This window comes from Vitis vinifera, chromosome 10, assembly GCF_030704535.1.
Source record: "Vitis vinifera cultivar Pinot Noir 40024 chromosome 10, ASM3070453v1".
Taxonomy (NCBI): domain Eukaryota; kingdom Viridiplantae; phylum Streptophyta; class Magnoliopsida; order Vitales; family Vitaceae; genus Vitis; species Vitis vinifera.
The window spans coordinates 24,269,243-24,284,640 of NC_081814.1; the positions used below are offsets into that span (position 1 = coordinate 24,269,243).

At 30.9% G+C, this 15,398-nt stretch overlaps 1 long non-coding RNA gene across 1 annotated transcript; it reads left to right on the top strand.

Annotated features, from left to right (window-relative positions):
- The first annotated feature begins 12,221 nt into the window (after positions 1–12,221).
- On the top strand, positions 12,222–13,466 carry LOC132254486 (uncharacterized). The gene is made up of 3 exons (XR_009466768.1): positions 12,222–12,446; positions 12,589–13,037; positions 13,220–13,466. It is a non-coding gene; the product is annotated as an uncharacterized LOC132254486 (long non-coding RNA).
- Positions 13,467–15,398: the final 1,932 nt, after the last annotated feature.

The window sequence follows — 15,398 nt, forward strand, 5'->3', positions numbered from 1 at the left end:
CACTATTTGGTATCCACAATTAATCAATCAATTGCTACACTTGTCTTAGTTGATTAGTAGAGACCCATTTTTAGGTGCTTAGAGGGGTGTTACAACTTATCACCGTACTTTCTCAATAGGTAACCTCACTCCCGAACCTAGACTTGGTTTTTCACAGACCTGTTTTTCCTTCAGGAGTCACATTTAGAGTTTTTTTTTTCTTATTTTGTTTTTCCCTTTAAAAATAAAAGAAAAATAAGTGGTGACTCCAAAAACTTTTCAAAAGTCATTTTTTCAAAATAAAAAGTGAGTATCACCATTCGAGTGGGAACGCATTGTGGAGAAATGCGGGGTCCGTAAAATGGCGACTCCATTGGGGATCACTAGACAGTCAAACTTGAACTTAGATTAAGGCAAATGTGACGTTTGATTGGTCGATTAGTGGGTACCCTTCTCTCTCTGTGCTTTTGTATGTTTGACTGTTGATTGCACATTGAGAACTTTTGATATGTTTATCTCTGATGCATGCTTGATTTGTGTATTTGTTTGAGACATTGACATCTTGATTATATCATTTGATCCTCTTGTTTGTGTTCACATATCAACTCTCCTTACTGTGTGATTGCTCTGCTCACCCTGACTTGTATATTCTCAATGTTGCTCATCTTGACATGTTTATTCTCTTTGTTACATATTATCTCGATTAACTCTGAGCATGCCATTTATTCTTGCTAGATATTCATCTCGATTATCCTACTTCTTACTTAGCTTGTGTGTAGATTTGTATGATATATACCTGCTTTGCATAACTGTTTGTTGTATGACTACTCTCCTTCTACATGATGCATGTATTGCTTGTTCGTGTGGGTCTCACACCTATCCCCTTATTTCCAATTCCTTAGACTCCATCGACTTTGTTTCCCTTGATCTCTTATTTGATATGAGACTTATCACCTTGATTGTTCTTCGACCAAGCTAGTGATTTGAAGTAAGGTCTAGTGATGGGCTATATCTATGTTTGGGAGCATTTTGGAGGTGGCCGACACATTGATGTTGATTGGAGTCCGATCTTTGAAGACTTGTATAGCCCAAAGCTGGATTTTAGGATATTTGTGTGACCAATGTGTTTTCTTTTTAGTTTCATAGGATTTTCAGATGCACCCACAAACTCACTATGCACCTTAGATTGTTGATGAGTGACCAAAGTTATGAGATATGCTAACCATTAGAAGGGCCTTCACCATAGGAGCCCCCTGGGATGCGAGGTAGTGCATGTGTGGAGGTGATGTCCACCTTGCATGGAAGCGCCCCGTCTCTTCGGAGGCGTACAGAAGGTTGCGTACCACCGAAGGGTATGATTGCTTCTTCTAAGGACCCTTGAAAGCCTACCTTTCTTTTTTTAAAGCCACCTTAAACTTATAGGATGAGCTTAGATCCTTTGATTAGGATTCCTTCCTCACACGTGGGTGCATCTGAGAGCCTTCAGGGCCGTCTTACTCATCACCTGGACCCAGTGCTTTTACCTTTGGTTTCCAATTGAGAGTGCTCAGAGATCGGTACAAGTTTCAGTATCAGTTGGATCACCTTTTGTCATGTCGCTTTAGATTATTCTTTTCACTCAATGAGTTTAGCATGCTTTCTCCCTAGAGCTTTCGTCTCCCTCTCTTGGCTTGGCACATCCTTTCACTTTGTTGTCACTTGCTTGATGCTTTGGGATATGTTCATTGATTATGATCATCTCTTTATACCGTACACTTATCATGAGCCTAGTATCCCATTCTTTGTTTGATCCTTGATTCAATTTTCAACTTGATGCTCACATTTTCATTATGGAAAGGTGAAAGGCATGTTTTCACATTCACACCTTTTTTGAGAGAGTCGCCTTGATCACCTTATCTTTTCTCTTATGGAGCTTGGGTTGAAGGTTGAGTCAAGGATATGTGGTTATAGATGGAGTATCAATCTCGTGATAGTGTGTTTCTCACACCTCTTTCATCTTGGATTATTGATAGGAATTCTCTAGTCACATTTGTAGCCATCTCACAGTGGACACCTTTATGACTCTAGAGCTCTCATCATACATCCAGATTTCAGATTGCCACCTCAGGACCATGTGTTTGCATGTTGCACTGTTGTCTTTTAGGGTCTTATCTTATGTCCTTCATCCATTTTGTTTGCATTGTAGGGAGTTAGTTTAGGAGTTGGTTGAGTTTGAAGTCATATTCTTAGAGGAGAGTTGGAGGTCGATTGATCATATCAGATTCATATCAAAGTTTAGACAGTTCAGTTGAGATGTCAGACAAACTAGCTTCCATCCTTGCTTCTATTCAAGAGTTCATGGCAGAAGTCAGTAGATACTTGGATCAGATAGAGAGTTCTCTCCAGAATCCTCATCCAATTGGCATAGTCACTAATGAGACAGTTCCCTATGCATCTCAGACAACACAGCTCTTCCACCTGGAGCTAAAATGCTCAACAAAGACGTCATAAAATAAATAAGCAATGATGAAACATAGACAAGCACCATCATAGACATGTTCCAAGTAAAGACGACAATATCACACATTAAACACAAATTAAGTTATGGTTGAGGGTTAAAACATCCCTAGTTTTCTCAATAGAAATTTTCTTTAGAAATTTTTTAATATAACATAAAAGAGTTTGCTTAACAACTAGTTCAAGTTTATCTTCTGTAGTTGTAGTCAACATTTTTGTACCAAAGAAATCAACTGCACTTGAAGACAAGTGGACATCCCTAGAGCCCTTTACATGCCCAACTAGAAAAGAGCATAACAAGTACAGTATCTCTAGCCATAGCTGCATCACAAGATTATGCATAAGTTAAATACCTAGCCAACAAGAGAAGGGCACAATTTTTTTAAATAAGTTTGCAACAAGTTATCGTAAAAGCAAAAGCAAAGAATTGACAGAGAACCTGTCGAATGCAGATTTTGAAGAAAAGGCCTTGCTGTTTTTTTGTTAAGTGGTCCAACCAACCATGACAGGACACACTCAATGCTGATTAAAATGGAAATGATACTTAAAAAAGCAACATACTTTCAATGCTGATTAAAATGGAAATGATATTGTAGAAGCAGTTAGTTTGTACTTTGATACTTAAAAAGCAGAAAACAGGTGATTGCGCGCATATCCCTGCCCATAGGCAGGACAAGCTCCTATTCATATCCATCCAGCAATGGTTGACTCATAGATAACCAATAGAAGCTATGGCCTTTGGCAAAACTTGATACTAGATATCAAGCAGGCCAAAGATTTTATTGTGTTAGCAAAATCCTAACCTGAATTTCTTCATTGTAGAAGTACTTCTATAAAAGCGAGTAAAAAATGAGCTTTCATCTTTAATAACACAAATGATAATAGAAAATCATAAAAATAAAAGGAAGGAAAGAAAAAACAGAGAATAAACTTGAATATGTTTATAAAACAAACTCAATTATAGATTTATAACTGGAAATGCAGAAAAACTTTCTATCTCTTGATCTTAAATAAATAATAGCAGTCCAATTAAGCATGGCAAGAGAGCTTACACATAGCTTTAGCTTTATATTTATTTTATTTATTAAAACCATAAAACCGCATGCAAATTCAATAGAACAGTATAACTTACCATGCTTGTGCACAGAACTGAGGCCGGCAAGTTTAGAGAAAACGTCACTTTGCAACTGCTGCTAAAGCCATCTATTTGTCAAAGGAATAAAGCAGCTCCCATCTGAATTTAAAGTTGAAATTAATCAGAGTTTCAACAAATAGGTCCATGGAGAGGACAATCTGGAGCTGGGATTGAGTTGCAAATAGCCATACCTGATTGAGTTTTTAAAAACAAAAATACTTTTCACTTGTCTCAAGTCCTGAAGATGTTTCAGGTTATGAACCAGATTTTAGGGCACCCATAGATGGATTTACTTTCAAAGGAAGGGAGGTTTTTGAGAGCCAGAGAAGCCAAGGAATATCTAGAAATACAACAGAAATGTGCAATGATGAAATAGAAGTAAGCCTGTGGAGGCCCGACTCCGATAATGGCAACTTTAGATTCACTATCTCTGATAGAAAGTGATGCAAGGTTGGAGACTAAACTGCAGAGTCTTCCACTTCTCCTGAGTAGCAGAGTCTTCTAATTTCAAAATTTAGGATTGCCAGGCAGCTCTTACTCCTCCAAGGATACAAGTCCATGGCAGTGCTCCTTACTTTCAAGGCCGCCAAGGCATTCTAATGGATTATATAGTAAGAGATGTCACCTCCCCCGCATCCTCTTACCACCGGTTCTTTCCCTTTGGGTTTTTTTACCCTTTGTACATGGTATGTATACTTGGTGTATAACACTTTTTGCTTTAATTATGATATTATGGGTTTTTGAAGAAGGAAACAGAGATTGTAATTCAAGTAATGAATGTCTTGTACAAGTATTTATGATTCAACTTTTATCTTATGATAACATTGGTATGAGAAGTTGGATAATTGTCTCTATTATTAGTCTGCTAGTTCAAACTAGCCATTGTTTTTAATTCTCCGAAGCCTATTGGGTTCGGTTGATGTATCTTTACATATCTTCTGTTTAAACAAATATTAAAAAAAACCAATAATAATAACTTTTTATTCCTATTTTTATATTTAATAAATGATCTAAACATCAAAATGAATAAAAATGAAATAATTTTCTATTCTCATTTCCGATTTTATCTCCAAAAATATTTTCATGGATGCAAGGATGTTTAGATCCATGTTTTATCTATTTTATTCTAGAGATTTTTAAAAAATATTTTCTAAAATATTACACAGTAATTTAAGTTGCCTTTGGTTTGGAAAATATTTTTAGTTTTTATTTTCTACTTTTAATTTTTTCTTTAAATATTTTTTATTTTCTATGTTTTCATTTCTTTGTAATATTTTTGTTTAAAAAAATTAAAAACTGGTTTTCAAAAAATAAAAATTTGGAAACCTTGTTTAGTACTGGATATATATATATTTTTTAATCAAACACAATGAAAATAATTAAATTGTATTTATTGATTATTCTCTTTCAATTATCATCTCTAATAGTTATTTTAATATATAATAAAAAATATAGTATATTAATAGTTAATAAAGGAATTGACCAATTGTTGTGTTGTTTTGTTTGGTACTAATTTTTGTACATGAAAAATAATGAAATTATATTTTTCATTATTTTTTATTTTATTTGTTTTATTAGTTATTTTGATACTTTAATAAAAATTTCTATTTTGATACTCTAATATTTTTTTTAATATATTTATAATTAACGAAGCAATTGATCAATTGGGCATATTTTGGCTTATTAAAATAATTTATTTTTTAATATAAAAATGTAATATTATTGGTAAAAAAGAGGAAGATGATTATAATATTGTAATATTATTATCAAATTCATATTTGCATTTCTTTCATGTTTTTTAATTACATTATTTACTTTTGTGTTTTTACGTTTTAGAAACTCTTTTCACTTTTTTAATTAAATTTTGAAAATACCAATTTGGCATTTTTCCCCTTTTTCATTTTCTAAACTCAATTCTTGGGAAAATAGAAATAGAAATATCCAAACATATTTTCCAAATTGTTCTTTATTTTCTTTAAAAATGTAAGAAAAAAACAAGTTAAACTGAATAGGACCCTAATTTTTATAAGAAAAATGCTTCAAGTATTAGAGAGCACTTTTGGCCTTCATAGAATCACTACAAATATACTCTTTAGTCTTACATTTAAGAATCATGTTCTTGCCATAGGGCTAAATCACTCAAATCTGAAACTTGTATCCCAGTAATAGATCTTCCAAAGAATATTGTCATAAATCATAAATTTATTATTAGCTAACAAAAGGCATTTTAAATTTCCATAGAGCAATGGCTAGAGAGTTGAGTCTCCTGCATATGCCTTACTGATGGCAATTCCCACTCATTACATTCCCTTTTTCTGATGGGGGGTCTAGTCCTTGGGGACCATTTGGTGAACCTCTGTCTCTGTGTTATCGCAAGAAACCCATTGTGTGGGCTGATTCTTCCAGTAGCAACTTGAGCCTAATTATGTTGGGCTTTTATGCTAGAATAGGGATGTTTCTTCACCATTCTTGGTTTTGGTTGAACCAAGGGTTTTCTCCATATCAAATGTGGCAATTGTATTTGGTGAGATCCTTTCCACTCTGTGTGCTGGTTTTGTAAGCTTGAGAATAACACCATTTCTAGTTCCCTTCCCATATCTTTGGAAAAAGACTTGCACGAACACCGATTAATTCCTATTTTATATGATGGACATTCATTTTTGAATGGCTTCTTTCACCTCCTCGAAGGGTTTTTTCCAAGTAAGGTCATTGGTGTTTATCTTGGATGGATACTCATGTGTTTCGTAATGTGTTGTTGGTTTACATTCTAATTTCTAATTTCTAGTTGAGATCTATTCTACATTGTTGTAAGTCCTTGTTCAATTCTTGCTATAGAAAGCTTTTTTTTTTTTTCTTTTTGCTTGTTTCTAATCTATTTAAGGGCTATTTTCTCCAACTAGAGAGGCCAGTCCAATTAAGTTTTAGCAACTCTACTAAAGTATTTGTCTAGGCGACGGGGTGAAAGGTTAGACTCACAAGATTAGTAATTTAAGAGTGTGTTTGATAGTGATTTTAGAAAATATTTTTAACCTTTATAATACTTTAAAAGATAAAAATTTTCAAATATTAGAAACGCTTTTTAAAATTACTCTAAAAAAGATTCTAATTCAATAAACTAATAACTTGGCTGAGGTGTCTAGTTAGGCAACTGAAAAAAGTGAGTTACATTTCAGTTACCACATTGAGGTGTGTTAACTAGATTGAAGTCGAAGGAAACACTTCAGTGGCCAACCATGTGAAGTGCTTTTCAAAGCACGGTAAATCAATTAGTTACTACGAAAATGGCAATTGATGATGAGATGCAAGTCTCTTTGCTATTGTGTTTGTTGCAAGACATCTATTGTGAATAGTATTTGTTTGATGTAGAGAAAAGAAGGAACACTCATATTATAAATAGATAGAAAATAGAATTATTATAATAAGTCCAACGAAAGATTTCAATCCAAGGAGAAAATGAAATGCTCTTTGTGGCAAAGAGAGCAATTTAGAAAAGAACTGTGTTGTTTGGGAAAGGAAATAAAGGAGGCAAACCTAAGAAAGAAAAAGGAGAGAGAAAAAGAATACTACATCCACTGCATATAAGAATGATGAGAGTTTGGTATCAATAGTGGATAGATGTCTGGATATTGTGGCAAAAAAAGCCATATGAAATAGAACTACTGTGTTTACAGAAAGGAAAAGAAGAGGCAGCCTTAGGTAATGGAATAGAACAAGGATACTACAACATGAACTTTTGAATGTTGGTGATTGTTAAGCTACCAACATAATCTAAAAGCTAAACTTAGGGATGACAATGGGACGGGTTTGGAATGGATCACCCATATTCCAATCTTGTCACATTTATATAAATCTATTGCTACCCCCACCCAATAAAAAAATTAAACAGGGCGGTGTAAGGTAGGGCAAGGCTACTGGTATGAAAATTTCTTATTACTTGTGTTGCACAGGCCCCACCCAACCCTATTTATTTTTAAAATTTTAAAATATTAAAAGTAAATATATTTTATATATAAATAAATATTATAAATTTTTATAATTTATTTTATTCAAGAAGTAGATTTTGTTTTAATTATTATTTTGTGTTAAAAATGAGTAAATAAAAAAAAACTATTTTTAAATTTAATTATGCATATACTTGGGATGCGATAGGATAGGAGGGTACAAGGTAATACCTAAACCCACCATTGGTTTATATATGTAAAAAAATCTCTATCCCTAACCTATTTATCTTCATTTCAAACCTATTCTATTCACGGTAGGATGAGATGAGTACCAAAAAAAACTTATTGTATTGTCATCCCTAATTAAATTATTTGGTAATGAGGTAGCACTTGGACTAAACCCTCAATACCTTGTATAAGAGAAAACCTTCTTTCGGTTTGTATGCAAGTTCAATAATTATGAGAAATAACTATGTGTGAAGCTCAAGATCATGCATGATCTCCCTTGAACTAAGGCTTTAAAAACATGTTAAGCTATCAATATATATGATATAAATGTTTAAGCTATTTGGTAATGAATCAATTATATATATCATGTCAACTTAACACTTGGATTAAATCCCTATTAGTGATCACAAAATTGAGTGGATTGTAGAGACAATAACCTTATATCATGCATGTTATCCCTTAATTGAAGTTGTTTTCAAATTACAAAGATAGAGACATTGGTGCAATTAGGATGAATAAATAATGTATGTCTAGAGACCAACGTTCCAACCTCAAACTAATGTCTAGATTTGCACAAGTTAAACAAGGATATAAAAGTTATTTTGGTAGTGGTAAAGAGGTTATTTGTTGCAAAAGAAGAGGTTTGCTACATATACCAAGAGGAAGTGTAAAAGGGCAATTTGAATGCTATCGAGACCATACAATCACAAGATGCTTCAAATGACTCTCCCCATGGGCTTATATAGGAGGTGAGAAGCTTCTAGAAACCCCTGGAAACATCTACACTTAGCTACAAAGTGGAAGAGCATGGAAGCTTCTAGAGAGGGCTAGAGATGTCCACACATCTCTATACTTGGCTAAGAGAGCATTGGAATAGTGTGGGGTGTTATAGAATCTTCCAAAGTCATCTTGTACATACCCTTGTACATAGACTAGTGTAGGAGATTCTAGATTATTCTTGATTTGTAAGGAACCCTCCAAGGTTCCAAAGAGTTCTATTGGTGCCTATAAATAGGTTAAGGCCTCATTTGGCCAAGGCACCACCCAAATCACTTCCTAACCAAGCAAGTGAGTTCCCAAAGCACTTGTAAAGCTTCCTTTGAGCAACAAAAGCTTCCATTCTTTAAGAGTTGCCTACTACACCTTCTAAAGTTTCCAAGTTGTGAGTATCTTAGCTTAGTAAGCTAAGCATTGGGAGTAAGGCTGACTTAGCAAGATCAAGTGTCTTAACTTGTCTAGGTGCCACACGAGCTTAGGAAAAGACTAAGTCCGTGACAATACGCTTTCCTAAAGTTATGGAATAAGACATCAAAACATATGAGTGAGAAATAACTGTGCAAGTTTTTGAAAGAAAATCATGACTCTCTTTCATGTGATCATTATTTGTATAATAAGAAAGAGTTCCTATCATTAGGCTTCTGCAACCAAGTTTGAGAAATTAGATTTAGTCTACTTAATAAAATAACTTAATATTATAACTTAAAGTTACTTTGAACTTTAAGTATTAAGTTAAAATAGTTAACTTATTCTTAATGTAAAATTATTTTTGTCTCATTTGCTCACAGTAAATACATTTTAAAACTGTGATTTCACATCCATAACTCATTTTTTTGTAATAAGCATTTTATGGTTGTATTATATATCTACAATACTTTAAGTATGAATGTTATATAAATAAATTTATTGTTTAAAATAATGAAAATAAATATGAGTTAAAATCAATAAAGATAAATATTAGTTAAAATTAATGAGGGAAAAGGAGTTAATTTGATGATTTAGAATAAACTTTAAGCTAACTTTACAAAACAACCTTAATGCTTAAAGTAACAATTAAGTAATAAGTCTTAAGTTAACAACTTAAGAATAATTTAACTTAAAGTCAACTTGGATGTTTGGTAAAACTTAATACTTATTATTTAATGACTTAAGTTAACTTTAAGTTAAATTGGTTTTAAGTCATTAACTTAAAACTTATTACTTATTTTTTTATTTTAAGTAGTAAGGTATAAAATTAACTTAGAATTTATTTTAAGTTATTGAATTAACATATTTATCTCATTAGTTTTAATTCATGTTTATTATTAAAAAATTTAATTAATATTTATTTTCATTAATCTTAAGCAATAAATTTGTTATTTAACATCCATACTTAAAGATTGTAAATTTATAAAATAACCTTAAAATATTTAGTAGAAAAAATGAGTCATGGATTTGGAGTCATAGTTGTTTAATATATACTCATTAAATGTGTGTAAATAAGACCAAAAGAAAAAAAGTTTGGGATTAAAAAGAAGTTAATTATTTTGACTTACTACTTAAAGTTATTTTTAATTTTGCATTTTAATATTAAGTTATTTTACCAAATATGTTTAGTCTACTTAATAACTTAAATTAAGTTATAATTCACTTTAGGTTTGATTTATTAAACAAAGGTCTGAAGATCTAGAGAGTTGAGGAAGAACTTTAAATCTGTTTAAGTAATTTTTGAGATCTTAAGGTAAGAATTCAATCCACATGCATTTCCATTTTTCATCACTACTACAAAAATAGTTTATGGTGTCACTATTTACGGTGTCACTTTTAAAATAATGACACCATAGGGTTTATAATTAATAAAGGTGACACATCATATAAAAAATCTTCAATTGAGGTAGTTAGATGATATTAATTTTATATTTATAGTGTCATTTTTTGGGAAGTGACATCATATAAAATAAATTTTTTTAAGTATTATAACTTAATGAGCCCACTTTTAGAATTAATAATGATGGATACTATATAAAAATCCCATTGTTTCCATATCTCACCCACAATCCAAAATATCTCAATATATAAATCCTATATATAAAATCATGATCTTCTTCAACCTTTTCTCTCACCCATCCATAGTCAACACGCTCAAAACCGACATTCTTCACTTTGTGGACTCCCAGGTAACCCAAAATCTCTTGGATCTATAATTTTTTTTTCTTTTATTAATGTCATTATATTAATTGTTTCAACATCTTTGTATTATGATTTTTGTGAATTGTGTTTTCTTGAGTTGTAGGGAAGAAAAATTTAGGTTTAATCTTCCAGCATGGAAGAAAAAACTATAGATTAATTGATTTTTTTAATCTAAACCAAACACATGATCAAGTCCTTAAAAAAAAGTGAAAAACAGGAAAAAATGAATGATTTTTAATATGTATTTGTGTGAGAATGACAGGTACAGAATTTTTTTAAGATATACTATCACATAATCTTCATCCTTTCTAAAAAACAAGAGAGGAAAAAAAAAAGAATGATTTTTCTGTTTGTATCTAAGTGGGAATGAGATATAGAATTTCGTTGAGAGTATCCAACCCCAAAAGAACCAATCCGGGAAGGCATGTGTGGTATTGACGGGAGATGATAAGATGGAAATCATAACCATAGTCATGTTCTCTCTGTGTCTTTCTATCCTCTTCAATTAATTCATGTGCATAGATATTTTATTTAGTTTTTATATTTAGTTTATTTATAGTTTATTTAGTTTCTAAAATCCAATTAGTTAGATATTTTATTTGATTTTGTTTTTATATTTAAGTATTTGAGTTTTGGAAAATTTTTATATTTTGTTAATAGAAATAGAAATTTTTATATTTTTAATTATTAGGAATTTCTATTTTGTTAAATTGTAAGTATCTATCTCAATAAGAGATTGTTAATATTCAAATGAAAGTGATGAAAGAGAGTAAATATTTTAATGCTCAATTATATTTTAATGTTATTTTTTTTTTTACATAAGGGTTTATTTATGTTTTCAATTTTGAAGTTCCCTTTCCAAGTCCAACAACAAAAGTAGTGTCCAACCTTAAAATGGGCATGTGTGGTATTGACGGAAGATGATAAGATGGAAATCATAACCATAGCCATGTTCTCTCTATGTCTTTCTATCATCTTCAATTAATTCATGGACATAGATATTTTATTTAGTTTTTATATTTAGTTTATTTATAGTTTATTTAGTTTCTAAAATCCAATTAGCTAGATATTTTATTTGATTTTATTTTTATATTTAAGTAGTTGAGTTTTGGAAAGTTTTTATATTTTGTTAATAGAAATAGAAATTTTTATATTTTTTATTATTAGGAATTTCTATTTTGTTAAATTGTAAGTATCTATCTCAATAAGAGATTATTAATATTCAAATGAAAGTGATGAAAGAGAGTAAATATTTTAATGCTCAATTATATTTTAATGTTATTTTTTTTTACATAAGGGTTTATTTATGTTTTCAATTTTGAAATTCCCTTTCCAAGTCTAGCAACAAAAGTAGTGTCCAACCTTAAAATGGGTATGTGTGGTATTGACAGGAAATGATAAGATGGAAATCATAACCATAGTCATGTTCTCTCTGTGTCTTTCTATCCTCTTCAATTAATTCATGGACATAGATATTTTATTTAGTTTATTTATAGTTTATTTAGTTTCTAAAATCCAATTAGCTAGATATTTTATTTGATTTTGTTTTTATATTTAAGTAGTTGAGTTTTGGAAAGTTTTTATATTTTGTTAATAGAAATAGATATGAGGACTTAAAGGGTTTATATTTAGGTAGTGCTTGAGCCAAGGAAAATGATAGTCCACTATCTTGACCCTATGCATCACAAACCATGTGAGGACTTAAAGGATATCGTAAACATGTAAGTTCTTCCTATTATTTTTCATAGTATTATTTTTAAATAAAAAAAAAATACATTCACCTCAAACACATTTTTATTATTATTTATATATATTAAAACATATAACATTTACGTATTTTAAAAATGTAACTTATTTACATAGGGCTCTTCGAATATCTGCAAAGAAAACATCTAAGAGGGAGCCATCTTAGCAACTAGTGCAGGTGACATCCAAAAATTTTTCTTTACACATTAGCTTATGCATTTGCACCATTTATATATGTGAGTACTAATGTTATTTTATAATTGATCGATTACTGTCCAAGACAAGAAGGAGGGTTCGAATGTGGCTACTTTGTTATGAGATTCATTAAAGAGATAATTTTTGATCCTACAATTATTGCTTCAAAGGTATTACTTATTTAATGAATTGTACATAGTTTTAGGCTTCCAAATGTTATGCATTTTAATGTTATTTTCTTATTTGATTTCAGTTTGGTAATAAAAAAAACATATTCTCAAGTAGAATTCGATGAAATTAGAGGAGAATGGGCTACTTTTGTGCTACAACTAATCATGAATCATGTTGATGCATCATGATCACCATGCATGGTGAGTCCCTTAGCTACTACATGAATTTTTCCATAGGTATTGTATAGTAATGCTTATTCTTTGAATAATGTTTCTATTTGAAAAAAAAATTAATTCTTAGATTTGTTCATTTATGATAACATAGATCCATGCTTATTTTCTTCAATAAAAATCTCTAAAACTCATTAAATTTTGAAATGCAGGTATACACTCTTGGGAGGGTGAAATGGAGAATAAAAAGAAAGAAGAAGGCAACAAGATTTTGGGTTTTTAAATGCAACTCTTATGTCATACGTTGTAGGACATAAACGTTACTTTAATTGCAACTGAGAAATTTAGATTTTTAGATGGGACTTCTATGTCATTTTATGGTTAGCTGGTTTTATGCTTATGAAATGGAGGTATACATGAATCTTGGGATCTTTAACATTTCTAAATCATGTTTTGGTATGTATTCACTCTTCTTTTTTAGTTTTGATGGGTTTGATATGTTGGACGTACTATCCTTTTGTGAACATTTGATATACAAATATTAGTAGATGATCAATGTATTATGAGTTATTTTAGAAACATTACAGAAAAATGAGTTAAATATAATATGATTGTTATGTTTATGGACAAAATATAAACAATTTAATCTTATTAATTCATAAGCATTACAAAAATCAACAACTAAAACCAATCATATATTCCACAATAATTTACAATGATGTGATACCATAACTCAAAGGTGATGCATTTAATGTGACATCATAACTCAAAGATGATGTATTTAATGTGACACCTTATCATCACTAGAAATATATGGTGTCACTTCTGAATGGATCACCATTTATCTACTTTGGTGTCACTTCCAAATACGTCACCAATTGGTACCCTCTATGGTGTCAGTGGAGAAGGTGACGCTATGTTGTAGTGACACCTTATGTTTATGGTGACTCGTTATAAATGTCATCATATACCTTTTTCCTTGTAGTGCATAATTCCACTCATTATATAAAATTTGAAATAAATTTATGATACGATGTTGAATTAACAATTTTCCTAAAAGCTTAAACTTGCAAGATTTTGGTATATATATAATGCTCCTTAATAGTAAAATGCTTAATAAAGTAGCCACATGAGAGTAAAGTTACCTTCCTAATTGAAATAACACTAGTTACTATTTTCTAAACGAAAATAAAATTACTAAGGAAGCTTAGAAATGCATAAGACAATTTAATTAATCTAAATGAGACAAAATTATTTAGGAATTTAGGAAATGCATTATATGATATATTGAAGCAAATGTCAAATGAAATTAATGTTGTATTTATTTATCAGTTTGTAAAAAAACTTCGTAATAAAAGACTCATATTTAAAATATAATAGTTTTATACATGTGGAAATAATTTTGTTATATAGTAAATTTATTTGAATTTTGATTGTATGGGCAAGAACTTAAAGGAATAAACATGAAATTTCTAAGAGTGAGTAGTGATGATTTGGAACAACCCTAACTAATTAGGGTGTTATTTGGAGTGTGGGGTATTTAGAATTGACAACTACTAGTTGAAGCAACATGGGGCTTGCCACTCTTTTTTTTTTAAGTCCTAGATGTTGGTGCATGACCAACAATGTTTGCATCTGGTTGGCCTCCTCTTGGTTTGGACGACAAGTATACCTACAATAAAGAGTGTCCAGATGGTTTTCCAAGGCACACCTCTCTGAAGCTTAAATTAGACAGAGGGGAGTTGGGTAAGAGGTCAATGGGTTCTAATTGTCTACCTTCATTCTGACGTTTGATGGCTATTTATCTTCAGCCAAGCCATAACATGTCCCATGTGTTTCAATTGCCTTTAATGCCTTTTAATTGGCTTGCATAACAGTTTTTGAGCTCTAAAGTCTGTCATTTATGCTTAGTAATGGTTGTGACACTCAATGTTCTTAATGTGTTTTGTATTTAGTGCTTGACAGGTAGTAATAAGTAGTGCTTGGATAGTCTTTATCCGTCCAAATCCTTGGATGGATGGACGAAGATACGGCTACACAAATTAAGAGTCATACTAGATGGACATGAGCATCCCACACTAGAGAATTGGATGATCTTATTGTTGACTAGTGTTATAAGAGTTAATTTTAAAATAATATGCACCAATTAAATTATTTACCATCTATATCATATGAAACTAAATGAAATGTTCATATATTTATATTTGCATCGACATATGGAGATGAGAAATCTTTTCATCTTTGAGCCCATTTGATAGCAATTTTAAAAAGTATTTTTAAAGAAAAAAATAAGCGTTTAGTAAAATTTAAAAAGTTGAAAAATCACTTATAGTATTTACTGGAGAAATGCTTAATAAGTTATTTTTTCATCAAGAATTTCATTTAAAGTAC